Here is a 17,437-nt window from a genome sequence, read left to right as displayed (position 1 = left end):
AACAGCTACACTGCCAGAGAGATGGGGAAGGGTACCAAGGCATTCAGATTAGGACAGGAAATAAGGAGTGCATTCCTATCAGTCCCTGTGTTTTAGAAATAGGGGAAAGCACAAAACAGGAAGTTTAATTTCTGGAAGCCTAAGCTGTGTCATATGAGCTGAGACTAGTTGTCTGGGCTCAGCCCCTCCGAGGGCCACAGCAGCCCAGTTTTGTTCACCAAGGGCAGGGGGTAGCTCTCTGCTATGGTGTCCTGGAGAGCAGCTGGAGCTCTGGAGTCATTGGCTGCAGGCTGCTCTCTAACCCCAGCCAATAAAGGCCATCCTGATGATATAACATCTGTCCCCAGCTGCTGCAGAGGCTCAGCTCTGCTGGGTAATTTTGCACTGTTAGCTGCATGTTACCTAGTCCCACCATCACCATCCCCTGCTTCAACCTCAGAATACCTGGGCTGTCTTTGAGAGGCACATTTCCAAAAAAACTGAACAGCCCTCTTTCCCCAGAGAGAGCAATCAGATGTCAATTTCTCACCCTACTTCCACATATTGCTGATGATAGAGCTTACCTTCAGTAGCTAGCACTCTTGTTGCATTCACTTCTTCCCTCTGGCCTATTAATATATACAACCACTTGTGCTCATTGGCATGGTGACTGTGCTTATGTCAGTCATGCTTCTTTGTATTCTCCCTGCCTAGCCACTCGCTGTTGTGCAAAGGATGTGTGCATCAGGCTCAACACCTGCTAGAAATCTCTGAGCTCTCTGTGCTTTTCCACTCTTCCCAAGCACTATGTCCTCACATCAAGTATTTTGCATTCTTTTTCCCATCTGAGCCTCATTTTTATTACTTACCCCGCTATTATTTTCCAGCTATCCAGCTTTCCTGGTATCTTTTTCTTTGTTACATTTGCTGTATCACTGCATTTGAATCACAGCCAACGAGAGCCACACTGATGGACAAAAAATTTTAAAATGCCTAAAAAAGCCCAGCTCCCCTTCCTTTTTCCCTACATCCCCTTGCTTCCCAGAAAAAAATAAAATGCTAAAACCTTGCAAGAGCAAAAAGTGGAAGACAAGCAAACTGAAATTTTTGTCTGGCCTGCCTGACTCATCAACATGATAAATCCTGAAAGCACTTCGCACAGTGGCAACTGGGGATCCTTGCTGCTGCCATCGGGGCAATAATACCCTGTCCCCTCCAAGGTACCTCCTTGATCTCTCTCCCTGCGACCAGCATGCATGCAATGGTACAAATAAAATCAAATCCTGTTCCAAAACTGGATCCAGCTTAAAAACAAACCTGACTAAAACCAAACCTGACGCCTATTTGCAGACATAATCCAACTCTTACTTTGGTATAGGTCTAGCCATAAATGTATTCTCAGTCACAGATAACCAGAAGTCAGCATTTCAGTAAAAAATTTTGGCAAAACCTTGACAAAGCTTAAATGCCCTGCAGAGACATCCCAGATTTTGGCAGTGTTTAAGCTGGTAAAGTTTCTGTGGCTCAGGGCAGAAACCTTGGATTACTTAGAGGAAGACTCCAATTGAAAACACAGCCCTTGCTGTGTAAAGCAAGCGATTTGGAATGAAACAATGTCAGGCAAGCATTTGAAAAACGGGATAACTGCAGTAGGAAATTAAAATAGATTTTAAACCCTTAGCACTTTTGTCCCTTGAATTCTGGGTTCCTTTTTTCCCTGTATTCATTTAAATCCTAAATGGCACATGTTACTGGTATACACTGTGTATACATTGAGTTTACACAGTGTATATCATTATGATATTTAGTACTATAAATGTTTAAACATATTATTAACTTCCAAATAGAATTTGCCTTCCCCCCACTGGACTCCCTTCCCACAACAAAAATTAGAAGTGTCTTGTGAATATATCCATGTAAAGATTTCCCCTACACTGCCCCTCTGGATTGCCCAGAGAACAACATGGAGACCCAAATCACAACACAGGGTTCAAAGCTTAACTTTAAGGAATTCACTTTGTACTGCTCCTATCACCTTGAGAAAAGCTGCACCAGGCCACCTGCCACCATGCATCAAATCCTTTTTTTCTGAAAGATTTTTCTGTGCTCCATTCACTTTCTATGTTATTTCCCAGAGGACTGCACCTGGATTGACTGGGCTTTAATTGCTCAGCCTTGCCAGGCTCAGGGTGGAATTACACCTTCTCTTCTCTCCCTCCCTTGCCCTCCAGAGCTGCCAAGCTCTTGGTGATTTCTGAGGAACAGCGATTAGCAATTCACTAAGTTGGTCCCTTTATTGCTGTCCTGGAGTGACTTTATGATGCAGAATTTTATGTATCCACATGCCTTCATGTGGATACGTATGATATAGGCCGGCTGATTTGCATTTATTCCCGCTGTCCTCTCGATGCTTTCAAAGAACTATCTTCCTGAGATCTGTATTACTTTCCAATCTTCCTTTATTTTAAAATAAGTAGAGTGTTGCTATGACTTTCCTCATCACTCCTTTCCTCCTCCTCCTCCTCACTTATTAATGGACATGCTCTTTGTAAACGTCTATCTTCCTGCTGATGCATTTGTGCAGTCAGTTCCCATTCCCCAGACCAGCTTTAACCAGTTTTGCTGTTTCCCCCCATTCTCATCCACACAGCTTTTTCCAGGCTGTATTGTCTGTTCTCTTTTGTCAACGGAGAATCTGCCTGCTTCTCTGTTGACAAAAGGGTACCTTATGCCCTCATATATACAAGTCATCCTTCATGTGTCTACAACAGGTAGAAATTCGCTGCCACATGAATCTTTGGCACAGAGCCATCAGGAAAGCAGGTAAGGTGAACAAGGAGAATCAGCATTATCACAAGCCTTGATACCTCAAGAGCATCCATCAGAAGTTGCCTGCATCCTTTGCTATTAATCATTCCTCAGACTCCTCACAATGAGACTGAGTTGGAGGCAAGGGCCCTGCAATGGGCAAAAGGTGCTCATGTGAAGAGGGGTTTCTTGTTTCTGCCTCTTTCCTGTCATGTTAGAACAGCTCAGCACTGCCAAGAGGCCAAAAACTTGGGCGAACTTTGCACTTCCCTGTTTCTGACTAGTTCCAGTTATTACTCCTTACTGCTGCTCAGTGGGTATTCATTTTGCCTGTGCTCACCTGTCGGTATGCTTTGGCCTGGACTCTTCTGCCCCAGAACACACAGATTGCTCAGCCAGTCCCTTGTATTCTCCCGGTGCTACAGACACAGCATGTCCCACACGTTACCAAGTAGGTCCAAATCAAAGGTACATCAAAAGTATTTTATGTTTTCACATGGTCTCAAACTATGCAGCCTCTAGTTGGAAACACAACTCAAAATATAACTTTGGCAGTATTTCCTCAGATGGAATTAGGTTCAGTGACTCTCTACCAACTCTTCTTCTTTGTTTCCCCGTTGCTTTGCCCTCCCTTGAAGGTATATCATGCCTGCTGAGCACATATGAAAAACATAGGGATAAGCAACAAGAACAAGGGGACGCTGAACCTAACATATGAGAAGACTAGACAACAGACTAACACCTCATTCCTGAGTTTAATGAAGAGCTTGTCAGCTTCTTGCTCTTTGTCCAAACCTGCAAGCTCCTTTATGAAGGAGGAGGAGGCTAGACGCACTCTGCTCATCACCAAGGCATCTGTACCCCAAGGCCACCCTTGTGCTGGGCACCCTCACTTCCTCATAGTAACACAAGAGTCTTACAGTTGCACATGAGAACATCAGGATTACAGCTAGATAGCCAAAACTTGGTGTTATCACATAAAGCTGCACGTGTTGTGTATGTTCAATGGAGCAGGGGAAATAGCCAGTGAAGATAAGGAGTAAATGGGAAAGAAAAGCATATCTGCATGAAAGCAAAATTTAGCTGAAAGACCTGCAGAAGGCAAAAAATATGGGCTTTGGCTGCATAGTCTCTGCTGATGGGTTTGCACAAAGGGCCTCGGTGTGCAGCAGGTATTCCAGCTCTGTCAGTGTGCAGATAATAAAAAACAATAATGAAAGCAAGGTTTTCTATGCCTGCGCACTAGGCACAGACACAGCTCCTGAGCTGCAGAAGCTGAGTGGTCCCTCTGCAGCAACATTTGCATTACTGCTAATCTGTAATTGGGATCCCCACTTAGCTCTATGACTCTATCTGACCATTTTCAGACCTTTACCATTCAAGTCAAGAGGCTCCTTCCTCTAGAAATTATATTAAGATTTGAAAGCATGTTTCCTAATTTGTTTTAACAGGCAGCAATGATTTCTGTTCATATCTACATTGTTTTCCCAGCATGCAACTCAAAAATAAAAGAAGAATCATATCTATTTCGTAATTCCCTTCTAAAGCCAGGTACATCTGAATTTAAAAATATTGATATTGTTACAACTGTTTCATCTAGCAACAGGAAATAACAATGAGGGCTTGCTTTCTCCCTCATAGAGTAGGGGCCAAATTCACATACAAATCTAAGAGAATTAGAATTATAAATAAGCTACCCCTTACTTTAGTTTCTATCTTCTTATATCCTTCTGATTGCTGTCTTTCTTGCTATACATCTCTTTCAGACCCTCATCCATGTAAATTATTCCATGTTACACTATTCAGATTCAGTTAGACCAAGAGGTTTAATTTCAGAGCAGATGTGTAAGGAGGTGTAAATTCTACACTGGTGTGTGAGAAGAGACAAGATTTTCCCTCAAGGCTTTGTCCTTCTCTTGGATTTACACAGAAAGGCATCTCAATCCCTTTATCACTCCCAGGAAGAGGCTGAGGAATCTAGAAGTACACAAAATAACAGATTTATTCAGACTGATCTCTTAGAGTTTGATACGAGGCTTTGTCTGGAAATTGTGAGAGATGTTCTCTCTTAGGGAGGTAATTCCGGAGTTATCCAAAAGGATATATAAAGATACAGCCCCCAGTAAAACTTAGGATATCCTTGGATCTCTAAATGCAAGCCACATGAATGTCCAGCAACACCTAACTTGATTTTTATTCACTTAAATGGGAAGCTCAATGACCAGGGCTGCTGTATGGCTTCCACTGAGCTCTGTCTGTTGACAACATTCCTGGGAGAAGAAAAAAATCAAGCCATTTATTTAGGTGACTCCTTATAAATGGATGTTTGTGTTTTCAGTTTTGCAAGTTTGAATGTTTGCAGATGGTATAAAAATATGTGAAACAGGTAACAGCTGAAATCACCCCAACATTTACCTAGTTCCTGAATGTAATAAAATGTCCATTACTCAATGATCATTTTTTGTTGATGAAAATTCAGCATGGAGATAAACACACTTTCAGAGATGCCAGTGTAACTAGCCCCAAGGTAAATTTGGACCTGTAAATCCAGTCAGAACGCAGAACCTACAAATATTTCAGACTTTCTTCAGCCTTGCTGAAAAGACCATTCCCTCTGCTCCTATGCTTCGCAAGGCAGCAAAAGATGGATTGCAAACCCTCAGCCTGCTGTCTCAAGTAAAAATTCTTGCTGCAATATTTTTGAAATTCAGAAACTTCGACCATTTAATATGCTGGAACCTTTCGCCACTGGGCAACTGAAAATTATCACCACCTAATGATTATTCAGTGACATCTGCAAAATAAGTTTGATGTTTTGGGGCCAGTTTCTCTTGGACAGATGTCAGTATCATAAACTGTGCTATCGTTGGCACTAATTGGTATCACTCTTGTCAAACAATCTGCAGTATGGCAAAAAAAAAAGAGAACTTACATTATATTTCCCGTTTGCTTATTCAAGTATTTCTTCATGTCATGGACACTTTCTCTTACCTCAAATGTTCCTCTACCTTTGAAAAACAGAGGACACACAAATGAAAAAGCTCAGGCTCTTCAAGCAGCATTAAACCCAGCATTCTGTGTGTGGATCTCTGCAGAGAAGACACAGACACTAAATCTCATTCTAAACTGTGTTTACTCTCAGTAAATATTTCTTCTTGCAAAAGGCATTGCCATGGCATTGTGCAAAGCTGTATAAACAGTTGTAATTTTGTCCTGCTTTTTGATCCTTGCAGCTTGTGTCCAGGTTGCTGAATTGTTCAGCTGTCAAGGACAGGCTTAAAAATTTTATGCATCAGCATAGCATGGGATGTAAACTCTCATGCACCTGACATGTCACACATTAATAAGTCAGGCATGCCTTGTGATTCACTGTTGGATTTAAAGACAAATAAGGGTAGCTTTTCTATGAGAAGACAACACAGTAAGCTCAGTTTTGCAATTAGGAATTTAAAAAATACTTTAAATCTCAATTAAAAAAAAATCTATGAATCATTGAAAAGCTGTGTAAGTTTTCCTGTGCAAACAGATGCACACTGGGTCCTTTGCCATTCCTAAATGTGCTGTAATCTACTCCTGAGCAACTTAGATTTTTCTTATCCCTCTGCTAGCTATGGTATTCTTTGTTCTTTCTATGCTAGGCTCATATAATCCTCTTATGTCACACACTAAAGTGCTGTCACTGTGATGAACTCATGATTTCTCTTAGGACCTTCTATGTCTGCAGTGGGTATGGTACTGCAGGACAGGTTAGAAATCAAAAACCACCAACATTTTAGACCAGTCACAGTCAAACAACTCTTACTAGCTCTAGATGCATCCAGGAGCAGGGGGCAGCTGCTAAGTGGTTAACAGCTGCAGAAAATTACCAGTTTAATTTTGCCAGGTAAGCAGAAGATCAAAAACATGCAGAATAACTATCTACTGTCCAGAATTCCGTGGTTCATATTTGTCTACATCCCAAAGCTTCAAACAAGAGCATGTGCTCAGTTTAAACCTGCAAGCAGCACCCCTTCCACTGCCTTCACAGAAGACATTCGCATTTAATTGTGCAAGTTGGCAAAATTAGGGCCTTAAGCTGTGAGCCCTTGATAATTTTTCACAGGCAGGCCTCAAATTTGCCCTTCCTAGCCTATTGGCTTCAGTATGAATTATATATGAATTTCCAGGGGCAAGGTAAGGGCCACAGTAATTTCTCTCTTGGTTTCCAGTCATTTCTTTTCATTTATTCCACACCAGCAGTTGCTAAAAGTGGTCTGGGGATTGGTATGCTGTTATGGCAGTGAGTAACAGGGGGCCTGGGTTTGTTAATATGGACAGTCTTCAAAATAAACAGGTAAACTGAAGGAAGAAAATTATTATGAGGGTGTCCTGGTTTTGGGCAAATTTGGGGGAAAACCTCCAGAAGGAGCCCCCAGACAGCAAACCCCACGACTCCTCCCCCCCCCACCCCACCGGGTTCGGGAAGAATTTCCTCGGAGAAGAGTGGGAGAAAAAACCTGTTTATTTAACAAGCAAGACACTCCCCAGCACAGGGAAAAAAGACAACACCAGCTGACAAAAAAACTCTTTCACCGTTCTGAAGGGATGACAAACTCAGTCTCTCTGGCGAGTGGTCGCTCAGTTATCAGTCTCTGGCGCTGGGGATGACTGCTGCAGGTGACAAAGTGTAGCCTCCCGGTGTTTCTTGGGGTTCCCAGGTCCCCGTCCGTTCAGATGGTATCCAGGAGAGGGAGGGGACGGGGTGGAAGAGAAAACAGTCCAGGGAAAAAGTTGGACTGCCTAGCTGAACTAACTAATAAGCAGAAAGCAAGGGCAAAGCGAAGGAAAGAAAAAGGCAGAAGCGAGCAAGCAGGCAAGCAAGCAGGCAAGCAAGCAAGCAAGCAAGCAAGCAAGCCGAGCTAAAACCTCTCCTAAACATAGACCATGGGGGAGGTGAGCCGGCTGATAACAAGACAAAACAAAGCTTCACTCTCAGACTCAGTCCTGGAAGCACAGGACATAATACCAAACATAATCAGGACACACGATTGGAGATAGAAACACCATAACATCACCCTAGGACATTCCACCCCTTATCTCCATATCGTGAACATACTAAACAGCATGTAAAAACTTCAGCAAGTAGAAATTTCCATCTTTCACTTATTCGGACACATTTCCTTCTGTCTCATGCTGCCTCACCCCACAATCAGATCTCCCTGAGGCACACATCGTGTTGTTCCATCTCTCTGCATTACCCACCATGTACAACCTGGTCCTTGAGCAAAGACAATCCCACGAATGGGTTTGTCTGTACTCGGGGCAGAATTGATCCAAACTGCCTTCCCCAACAAACCTCTGATATGTGCCACTGGGACTTTGTCTCCATCTACTATATTCAGGGACTTAGACTGGGCAGGGCCCGCTCGGTTGGTGGAACCCCGGGTGTTAACTAACCAAGTGGCCTTTGCTAAATGCTGCTCCCAGTTTTTGAATGATCCCCCACCCAATGCTCTCAAGGTGGTTTTTAACAGTCCATTGTACCTTTCCACCTTCCCTGCAGCTGGTGCATGGTAGGGGATATGGTACACCCACTCAATGCCATGTTCCCTAGCCCAAGTGTTGATAAGGCTATTCTTGAAATGAGTCCCATTGTCTGACTCAATCCTCTCAGGGGTGCCATGCCTCCAAAGGACCTGCTTTTCCAGGCCCAGGATGGTGTTACGGGCTGTAGCGTGAGACACAGGGTAGGTCTCCAACCATCCAGTGGTGGCTTCCACCATGGTCAGTACATAGCGCTTGCCCTGGCGGGTTTGAGGCAGTGTGATGTAATCAATCTGCCAGGCCTCTCCATACTTGTACTTGGACCACCGCCCCCCATACCAGAGGGGCTTCACCCACTTGGCTTGCTTGATGGCAGCGCACGTCTCACAGTCATGGATAACTTGAGAAATACTGTCCATGGTTAGATCCACCCCTCGGTCTCATGCCCACTTATATGTGGCATCTCTGCCCTGATGACCTGAGGCATCATGGGCCCATCGAGCCAGGAACAACTCTCCCTTGTGTTCCCAATCAAGGTCTATCTTCGACACCCCTATCTTTGCAGCCTGATCTACCTGCTGATTGTTTTTCTGCTCTTCATTAGCCCTACTTCTGGGAACATGGGCATCTACATGGCGAACCTTCACAGGTAATTTCTCTAACCGGGTAGCGATATCTTTCCACTCTTCGGCAGCCCAAATTGGTTTTCCTCTACGCTGCCAGTTAGCCTCTTTCCATCTCTCCAACCATCCCCACAGAGCATTGGCTACCATCCATGAATCGGTATAAAGGTAAAGCTTTGGCCACTTCTCTCTTTCAGCAATGTCTAAGGCCAGTTGAACCGCTTTGAGTTCAGCAAGTTGACTGGATCCACCCTCTCCTTCAGTGGCCTCTGCTACCCCTCGCGTGGGGCTCCATACGGCTGCTTTCCACCTCCGATTCATCCCCACAATGCGACAGGAACCGTCGGTGAATAGAGCATAGCGTGTTTCCTCTGCTGGCAGTTGGTTATATGGTGGAGCTTCTTCAGCCCGTGTCACTGGTTCTTGTTCCTCATCTGTGACACCAAAACTTTCACCTTCAGGCCAATTTGTAATTACTTCCAAAATCCCAGGGCGATTCAGTTTTCCAATCCGGGTGCGCTGTGTAATGAGGGCAATCCACTTGCTCCATGTAGCACTGGTGGCATGGTGGGTTGAGGGAACCTTTCCTCTGAACATCCACCCCAGCACTGGCAGTCGGGGTGCCAGGAGGAGTTGTGCTTCTGTGCCAACCACCTCTGAGGCTGCTTGGACCCCTTCGTAGGCAGCCAAGATCTCCTTCTCTGTTGGGGTGTAGTTAGCTTCAGACCCTCTGTAGCTCCGACTCCAAAATCCTAATGGTCGGCCTCGAGTCTCACCAGGCACCTTCTGCCACAGGCTCCAGGACAGACCATGGTTCCCGGCTGCAGAGTAGAGCACGTTCTTCACATCTGGTCCCGTCCTGACTGGGCCAAGGGCTACTGCATGAGCAATTTCCTGCTTTATCTGGGCAAAAGCTTGTTGCTGCTCAGGGCCCCAATGGAAATCGTTCTTCTTGCGGGTGACCAGGTAAAGAGGGCTCACAATCTGACTGTACTCAGGAATGTGCATCCTCCAAAAACCTATGGCGCCTAAGAAAGCTTGTGTCTCCTTCTTGTTGGTTGGTGGGGACATAGCTGTGATTTTGTTGATGACATCAGTAGGAATCTGACGCCGTCCATCTTGCCACTTCACTCCCAGGAACTGGATCTCTCGAGCAGGTCCCTTAACTTTACTCTTCTTGATGGCGAAGCCGGCTTCCAGGAGGATTTGGATGATTCTCTCTCCTTTCTTGAACACTTCTGCTGCTGTGTTCCCCCACACAATGATATCATCAATATATTGTAAATGTTCTGGAGCCTCACCTTTTTCTAGTGTAGTCTGGATCAGTCCATGGCAGATAGTAGGACTGTGCTTCCACCCCTGGGGCAGTCGATTCCAGGTGTACTGCACTCCCCTCCATGTGAAAGCGAACTGAGGCCTGCACTCTGCTGCCAGAGGAATGGAGAAAAATGCATTGGCGATATCGATAGTGGCGTACCACTTTGCTGCCTTGGACTCCAGCTCGTACTGCAGTTCCAGCATGTCCGGCACGGCAGCGCTCAGTGGTGGAGTCACCTCATTCAATGCACGATAGTCTACGGTCAGTCTCCATTCTCCTTCAGATTTACGTACAGGCCAGATGGGGCTGTTGAAGGGTGAGTGGGTTTTGCTGACCACCCCTTGGCTCTCCAGCTCACGGATCATTTTATGGATGGGAACCACGGCATCTCGAGTTGTTCTGTATTGTCGGCGATGCACTATGGAAGTGGCAATTGGTACCTTTTGCTCTTCTCCTTTCAGAAGTCCTACAGTACTTGGATTCTCAGACAGTCCAGACAAGGTGTTCAATTGCTGGATGCCCTCTGTCACCACAGTTGCTATCCCAAATGCCCACCTGAATCCTTTTGGATCTTTAAAATACCCCCTTCGGAGGTAATCTATGCCCAAAATGCATGGGGCCTCTGGGCCAGTCACAATAGGATGTTTTTTCCATTCATGTCCAGTCAAGCTCACATCAGCTTCCACCAAGGTAAAGTCCTGTGATCCACCTGTCACACCAGCAATAGAAACAGATTCTGCCCCCACATATCTTGATGGGACTAATGTGCATTGGGCACCAGTATCAACCAAAGCTTTATACTTTTGTGGTTCCGATGTGCCAGGCCAACGAATCCACACAGTCCAGAAGACACGATTTTCCCTCGCCTCTCCCTGGCTAGAGGCAGGGCCCCTCTAAGCCTGTTTATCCTTCTTTCCTTGGGCATATGTCTTAGAGGTTCCTTCAAGGGGATCAGATATATCATCATCATCATACTTGGCAGCTTGGCTACGGGCAACTGGAGCTGCTCTCCTTTTGGTGGAACTTCCTCTTTGGGTCTTGCCTTCCTTCAATTCACGCACCCGTTGTGCCAGAGCAGCAGTAGATTTTCCATCCCATCTCCTCATGTTTTCTCCGCAATCACGTAGGAAGAACCACAGCTCAGCTCGTGGGGTGTACCTCCTCTCCCCATCAGGGGAACGTCTGCGTTGGATACCAGGGCCTCTAATTTGTACTGCTGAGATTTGGAGAAGGTCCTCTTTAATCTCCTCCCTGAGTCTTTTATGATTCTCCTCTATCTTGTCTTCTAATTTCTGCAGACGTGTTTCCACAGCTGCAATTCTGGCATGTGTTGGGCCATGCACAGCATCTGCATATGCTCGGAGCTTCTTTGCCATATCAAGCACGGTCTCATCCCTCTCGTCCCGCTTCATTATTGCTAAAGCAGAAGCGTATTCATGGGGCCCAAGTCGTACAAGTTTTCGCCACATCACAGATGTACATGGTACCAAGTCCGGATTCCTAGTTGTTATGTCATCTGAGAAGATAATCTCTGCCACTGCCATTTCTCTCAGGCGTTGGATCCCTTGTTCTATCGTCTTCCAGTGGGTCTGCTGCATATAAAGATCATCTGCACACAGGTATCTTTGTGCTACACTGTCCAGGACCCGTGCCCAGAGGCTGTGAGGGTTAGGCCCTCTCATCATTCCTTGGTCGATGACAGGATCATGTGACAGGGATCCCAAATGCCTGGCTTCAGTGCCATCCAGAATTGTAGCCTCGCCTGCAGCATCCCAAAGACGGACCAACCAACTAATTATAGACTCATCAGGTCGTCGGGTGTAATCCTTTCTTAGGCCACGGAGGTCCTTTAGGGAAAAAGACTCAATATTGGCCTCTGATCTTTTACCAGTTGCTTTGACTCCTGGTTTTATGTCAGGAGGCGTCGAGGGTCCTTCTCCTGCATCATCATCATCATCATCCACTGGTCGATCAGTCTTGTCTGTGCACTTTCCACTTCTCGTGCTGGTAGCAACAGCCATTGGTTGAGGCTTACTGACAGGTTTAGCTGCTGGCTTAGGCTCACTGTCTGGTGTAGTTGTTGGCCTCGAGCCTGGGGTGTTGGCTGCAGCCTGAGTGACTGGGATAGTGGCTGATTTATCTGCCTGTCCCCCTTCCTCTGTCTGCTGCCCTACAGTATCTAGCAGGGTACGGTAAGCATATGCCAGGGCCCAGCTCACTGCAATGATCTTCTTCTCCTTAGAATTACCATGGCACTTCTCTTTCAGGTACTTTGCTACCTCAGCTGGGTTCTGAATTTGTTCACATGGAAAATCCCAGGATGTAGGGTCAGAAAATTCCTTTAAGATTTGGCCCATATCCTCCCATTTCCCACACCATTCAGGATTCCTCACGCCTGGCTCTACTCTGGGGTCAAGGGTCTCAGCCCCTCTAGAAATCTCAGCTCTCATTCTAGAGAAACTGCAGACTGTATAGAGAAAGCTTACTATATTAAACACCAGAAAGATGGTCTCTTTAACACTCAGGGGGAACTGAACATTCTCTAATAAGGATGTAACAAATTCAGAGGAGAAGAAGGAGAACAAAGGTTGAAAAGCCTCATCCCCTGCTTCTCCTCTAACAAACTGAGTGCACAACCACAACCAAGAACCATACATTCCTGGAACAGATTCCAGCACCTTTATAAATCTCCTGCAGGCCATTAAAACCAAGCCCAGCCCGATGGATATTTTGGTCAATGCCCCTCTGCTACAGAAACTACGCATTAGGGACAATACCGGAGCTATTTCTGGATAAGCAAATAAACCCAGGGACCACAAAGGTATTAAGACTTCAAAAAACCCTAGGGACCAAAATCCCATGCAGGCCTCCACCCCAAAAGACATGAATTCCAACAACATAGCCAATAACTGCTCTATACCAACACAAAAGAATTTGAACCAAATTATTATTATTAGAACAGGGTTTTTTTCCCACTTTCTCGAGCCCCACGTTGGGCGCCAATTTATTTGTCCTGGTTTTGGGCAAATTTGGGGGAAAACCTCCAGAAGGAGCCCCCAGACAGCAAACCCCACGACTCCTCCCCCCCCCACCCCACCGGGTTCGGGAAGAATTTCCTCGGAGAAGAGTGGGAGAAAAAACCTGTTTATTTAACAAGCAAGACACTCCCCAGCACAGGGAAAAAAGACAACACCAGCTGACAAAAAAACTCTTTCACCGTTCTGAAGGGATGACAAACTCAGTCTCTCTGGCGAGTGGTCGCTCAGTTATCAGTCTCTGGCGCTGGGGATGACTGCTGCAGGTGACAAAGTGTAGCCTCCCGGTGTTTCTTGGGGTTCCCAGGTCCCCGTCCGTTCAGATGGTATCCAGGAGAGGGAGGGGACGGGGTGGAAGAGAAAACAGTCCAGGGAAAAAGTTGGACTGCCTAGCTGAACTAACTAATAAGCAGAAAGCAAGGGCAAAGCGAAGGAAAGAAAAAGGCAGAAGCGAGCAAGCAGGCAAGCAAGCAGGCAAGCAAGCAAGCAAGCAAGCAAGCAAGCCGAGCTAAAACCTCTCCTAAACATAGACCATGGGGGAGGTGAGCCGGCTGATAACAAGACAAAACAAAGCTTCACTCTCAGACTCAGTCCTGGAAGCACAGGACATAATACCAAACATAATCAGGACACACGATTGGAGATAGAAACACCATAACATCACCCTAGGACAGAGGGGAAAAGAGGGATTTATGTCTAGCTCTGACACACTGCTAATATCAACCTCTCACAACCAACTAGTCTACAGCACTTTGTTCCAAGTTCTTTTTCCAGAGAGACATTTCACGGCAAAATTCCCGGAGAGACAATCACTCTCCCAGAATAAGAGACATGAAGGATATTAGAAAAACCAAAGGCTGATTGAAAGCAAAGATTTTTAAAAGGCAGCCAAATTCCTTCCTATGGCAAACTGGGACATAGCTGTCATAGTGTGCCATTTTTTTCTTTTATTTTCTTTTTTTTTTTTTTTTTAATCTTCTGGGCTTCTAGTTCAATACCTTCTTTTAGAAAAAGGGGTTTTGGTCTAATCACTGAATATGAGGTAAAGACACATTCATGTCCTTCAAAAAAGGTAGTAAGGCAATGAGTTTCCAATTACCCTTTAATTAAAATATTAATTAATTAACAACGTGTATTTATGGAATAATTATATAATTTCACACACCATTGATTATATTTTAAACAAATTCATTTAATTAAGTTGACATGTACACTGCATGCTCTCAGTAGAGCTTTTCTGAGAAACCAGTGCATGTCTGCCTTTAAGGAGATTCAGACTGCACAGGGGAAGTTTACAATGGCCCACAGTGGCATTCAGCACTGAAATGAAGGCACTTCATACTTTTAAGTAAATTTAATACCACTGACTGTATCCCCAGAGGCTAAAGTCCTCTATCCGTATAAAAGGCACTGGGAAGGCAAGAGCAGCACGAGCTTTCTCACTACCAATATCCCTCATTCTGAACTGGAGGGGCTGACTTTAATAAACGGTTAATCATTATCCTCTTCACCAAGCCTGTTAAGCAGCTTAAGAAGCTTGGCATTTCTGTGGTGGGACTCAGCTAAGGCTACCAAATCATTTCACACAGCCTGCTGAAAGCCATCACATGTAGATAGCACGGTGTGCTAGGGCAGCATTTAAAGAGAGCTCCGTGCATGTTGGCACATTTCCCCTTGGAGTCATCAGTTCTGCTCTGCCTCCTGTGCTCCCACGGGCTTGTGATAGGTTGTGGCCCCGATTCAGGGGATCATCGCCTTGGTTTTCCTTCTAGTGTCTGCAGTCTGGTCTGCCTCTGTGCTGTGGCCTCCTCCATTCTTACTGTTTTTCTAAGGTTAACTCAGATATTCAAACATCTCTGTTCACAGTTTGGATCTCTGATGTCCATTGCAATCTGATTCTGAAGGAAGGATTCCAAATTACCTGTGCAACTCCTAAATTTTAAATTTATGCATTTCAAGTGTTCCCCCTTTGTTTTAGTCCCTCATAGAAAACTAATACTGTAGCTGCAGTTTCATGCTTTCCAACTGTAATAAACCTCTCATTTTTGCATCAGTTTGTTAGCTATTTCTTACCCCCTCACTTAGCTTAATGTTAGTTTGCTCAACAGGCCATATTAAATAAAGCTACTTGTCTGGTGCTCACAGTCCCTTTCAAATTCATAGAAGGGTATTTGCTGAACTGCTTTTAGGCATCCAGTGCTTTCCTGAGTACCTGTTCCTTGGGAGTCCTTAGCTTCTGTTCTGCAATGCTCTCTACTCACAAACTCCGTCCCCACTCCTCCGCACAGAGGACACCTCACACAGTCCTTTGCTGCTTGGTCAAGCTCTACACTGTTTGCTTTTTGCAGCCTTCTCCCCACACAGCTGACAGGACTTGCCTCCAGATATACACCCATACAGTGACAGCAGACACATCTTGTTGCATGTATAACACAAACTTCACAAAATTCATCAAGTAAATTCAAATTCGTGTAGAGATGCTGACTTTAACTGATGTTAGTGAAGTTACAGGAATTACACCCACAGGGATTTTGTCCCAGTAATGTCACTGAAATGGGCTATTCATGAACGTGAATATCAGAAGCTGAATCTGAAAGAAGACAGTATAATGTCTGGATGTTTACAATCATATATTTCAATCCTTTATGTTTCTTTATGTCTGCAAAGAAATTTTTTAGGTCATTAGAGTCTAAAAATTCAGCTGTCATTCTTTTACTCTTTTGTTCTTATTGAAAGATTATCCATAATTTAATGAAAGTTTCAAGGAATTGAAGAAGGGAAGAAAAGGAACCCTCAAACTCCCTTAACCAGCCCCATTCACTTATCCCAATTCCAGTTTCTCATGATGTCCCTAGTCAGAATGAGGAGACCGGCTGAAATTCTAAAGTCTCTTAATGCTGCCTGTATTCTTTAGTTTCTGTTCAGTCACAGCAAAATACAATTAAAATCTGCATTAAAATTGGTATTTAACACCATAGGTGGTATGGAATTTATGTTCAATTTTAGACTGTACATGCCTGAGAATAGCTAGCCAAACACAGAAATAAATTATGAGACTAACAACACATAACAATATTATCAGTATAAAAGTGCTTCTCACAAATGGGCACCAGCTTCCAAATCACTCATTAGAAACCAAGATGAAGCTGATTCATAACTAAAAACATCCAGGAAGATTCTGCCCTAGCAATGCTTGCAAGAGCTCCACTGACTTCTCTTTCCATTATCTCAGTCTCTCCTGGTTTCAAGAGTGAAAACCTGAGTTGCTAACAAGCTACTATAACAGCAGTAATCTGTGCCTTCTGACATTCAAGTAAGTCTGATTTCCGGACATTTACACCAGCAAAGAAGGTAGACCAAGCCCCTCACTCCACTTCTTTTTCTTTCACACATGTAAAGCTGTGCCCTTAAATCTGTGTTTAGATACCCAGGCAAGTGGCCTGAGATTAAACTGTTGTAAGCGTCAAGCACTTTTTAATGAAGTCACCACCCTTTTTACTTTGTTAAAAATTCTCCCATGCAAAGCTCTTCACAATACCTCTTTGAAAAAGGCCTTTTCCATCTCTCCCTGTAGATTTCTGAGCATTTTGTCCACAACCAAATGCACCTTCTCAGCCAATTTTCAATCCTGCACAAAGCACAGCGCATTTTATTACTCTTAAGGCCAATCTTCCTTTCTAACACCTCTCCCTTTCTTCACAGCCTCTGCCTCCTGATTTCCAGCCAGCTCTTGGACTTTCCTCATAGGCTGGTTGGGACTGGCCCAGCTTTTCATCTTAATATAATACTCCAAAATTGCAATTACCTTTTTTCCTTTACTCTCTGTTTCAGCCCCTTTGTCTTCAGCCTGGCCCTGGGTGGTTGCTCTCCATTTACCAATCTGTTCACTATGTTCTCTCTCCCAGTTTTCTCTCTCTGTCTTCTCTGTAAGTCCTTAATCACACCTCTGTGTCCTCCCTGTTTCAACACTCTCTCTTTCTCTTTCCCTCTCTCTCTTTCTCTCCATTTACGGCTCTGTAGGCAGGGTTTACGAGCAGGGATCTCTAGCGATGTCCTACAGGAATATGCCTTGGCACATTGTCTGGACTGTTCAAGCCCTACTGCACCCCTGAGTGCCACAAAAAGCTCTACACAGAGCGGCAGAACAGAAA

Source organism: Sturnus vulgaris, chromosome 4 (genome assembly GCF_052056855.1).
Source record: "Sturnus vulgaris isolate bStuVul1 chromosome 4, bStuVul1.hap1, whole genome shotgun sequence".
NCBI lineage: Eukaryota > Metazoa > Chordata > Aves > Passeriformes > Sturnidae > Sturnus > Sturnus vulgaris.
This window is presented reverse-complemented; position numbering follows the sequence as displayed.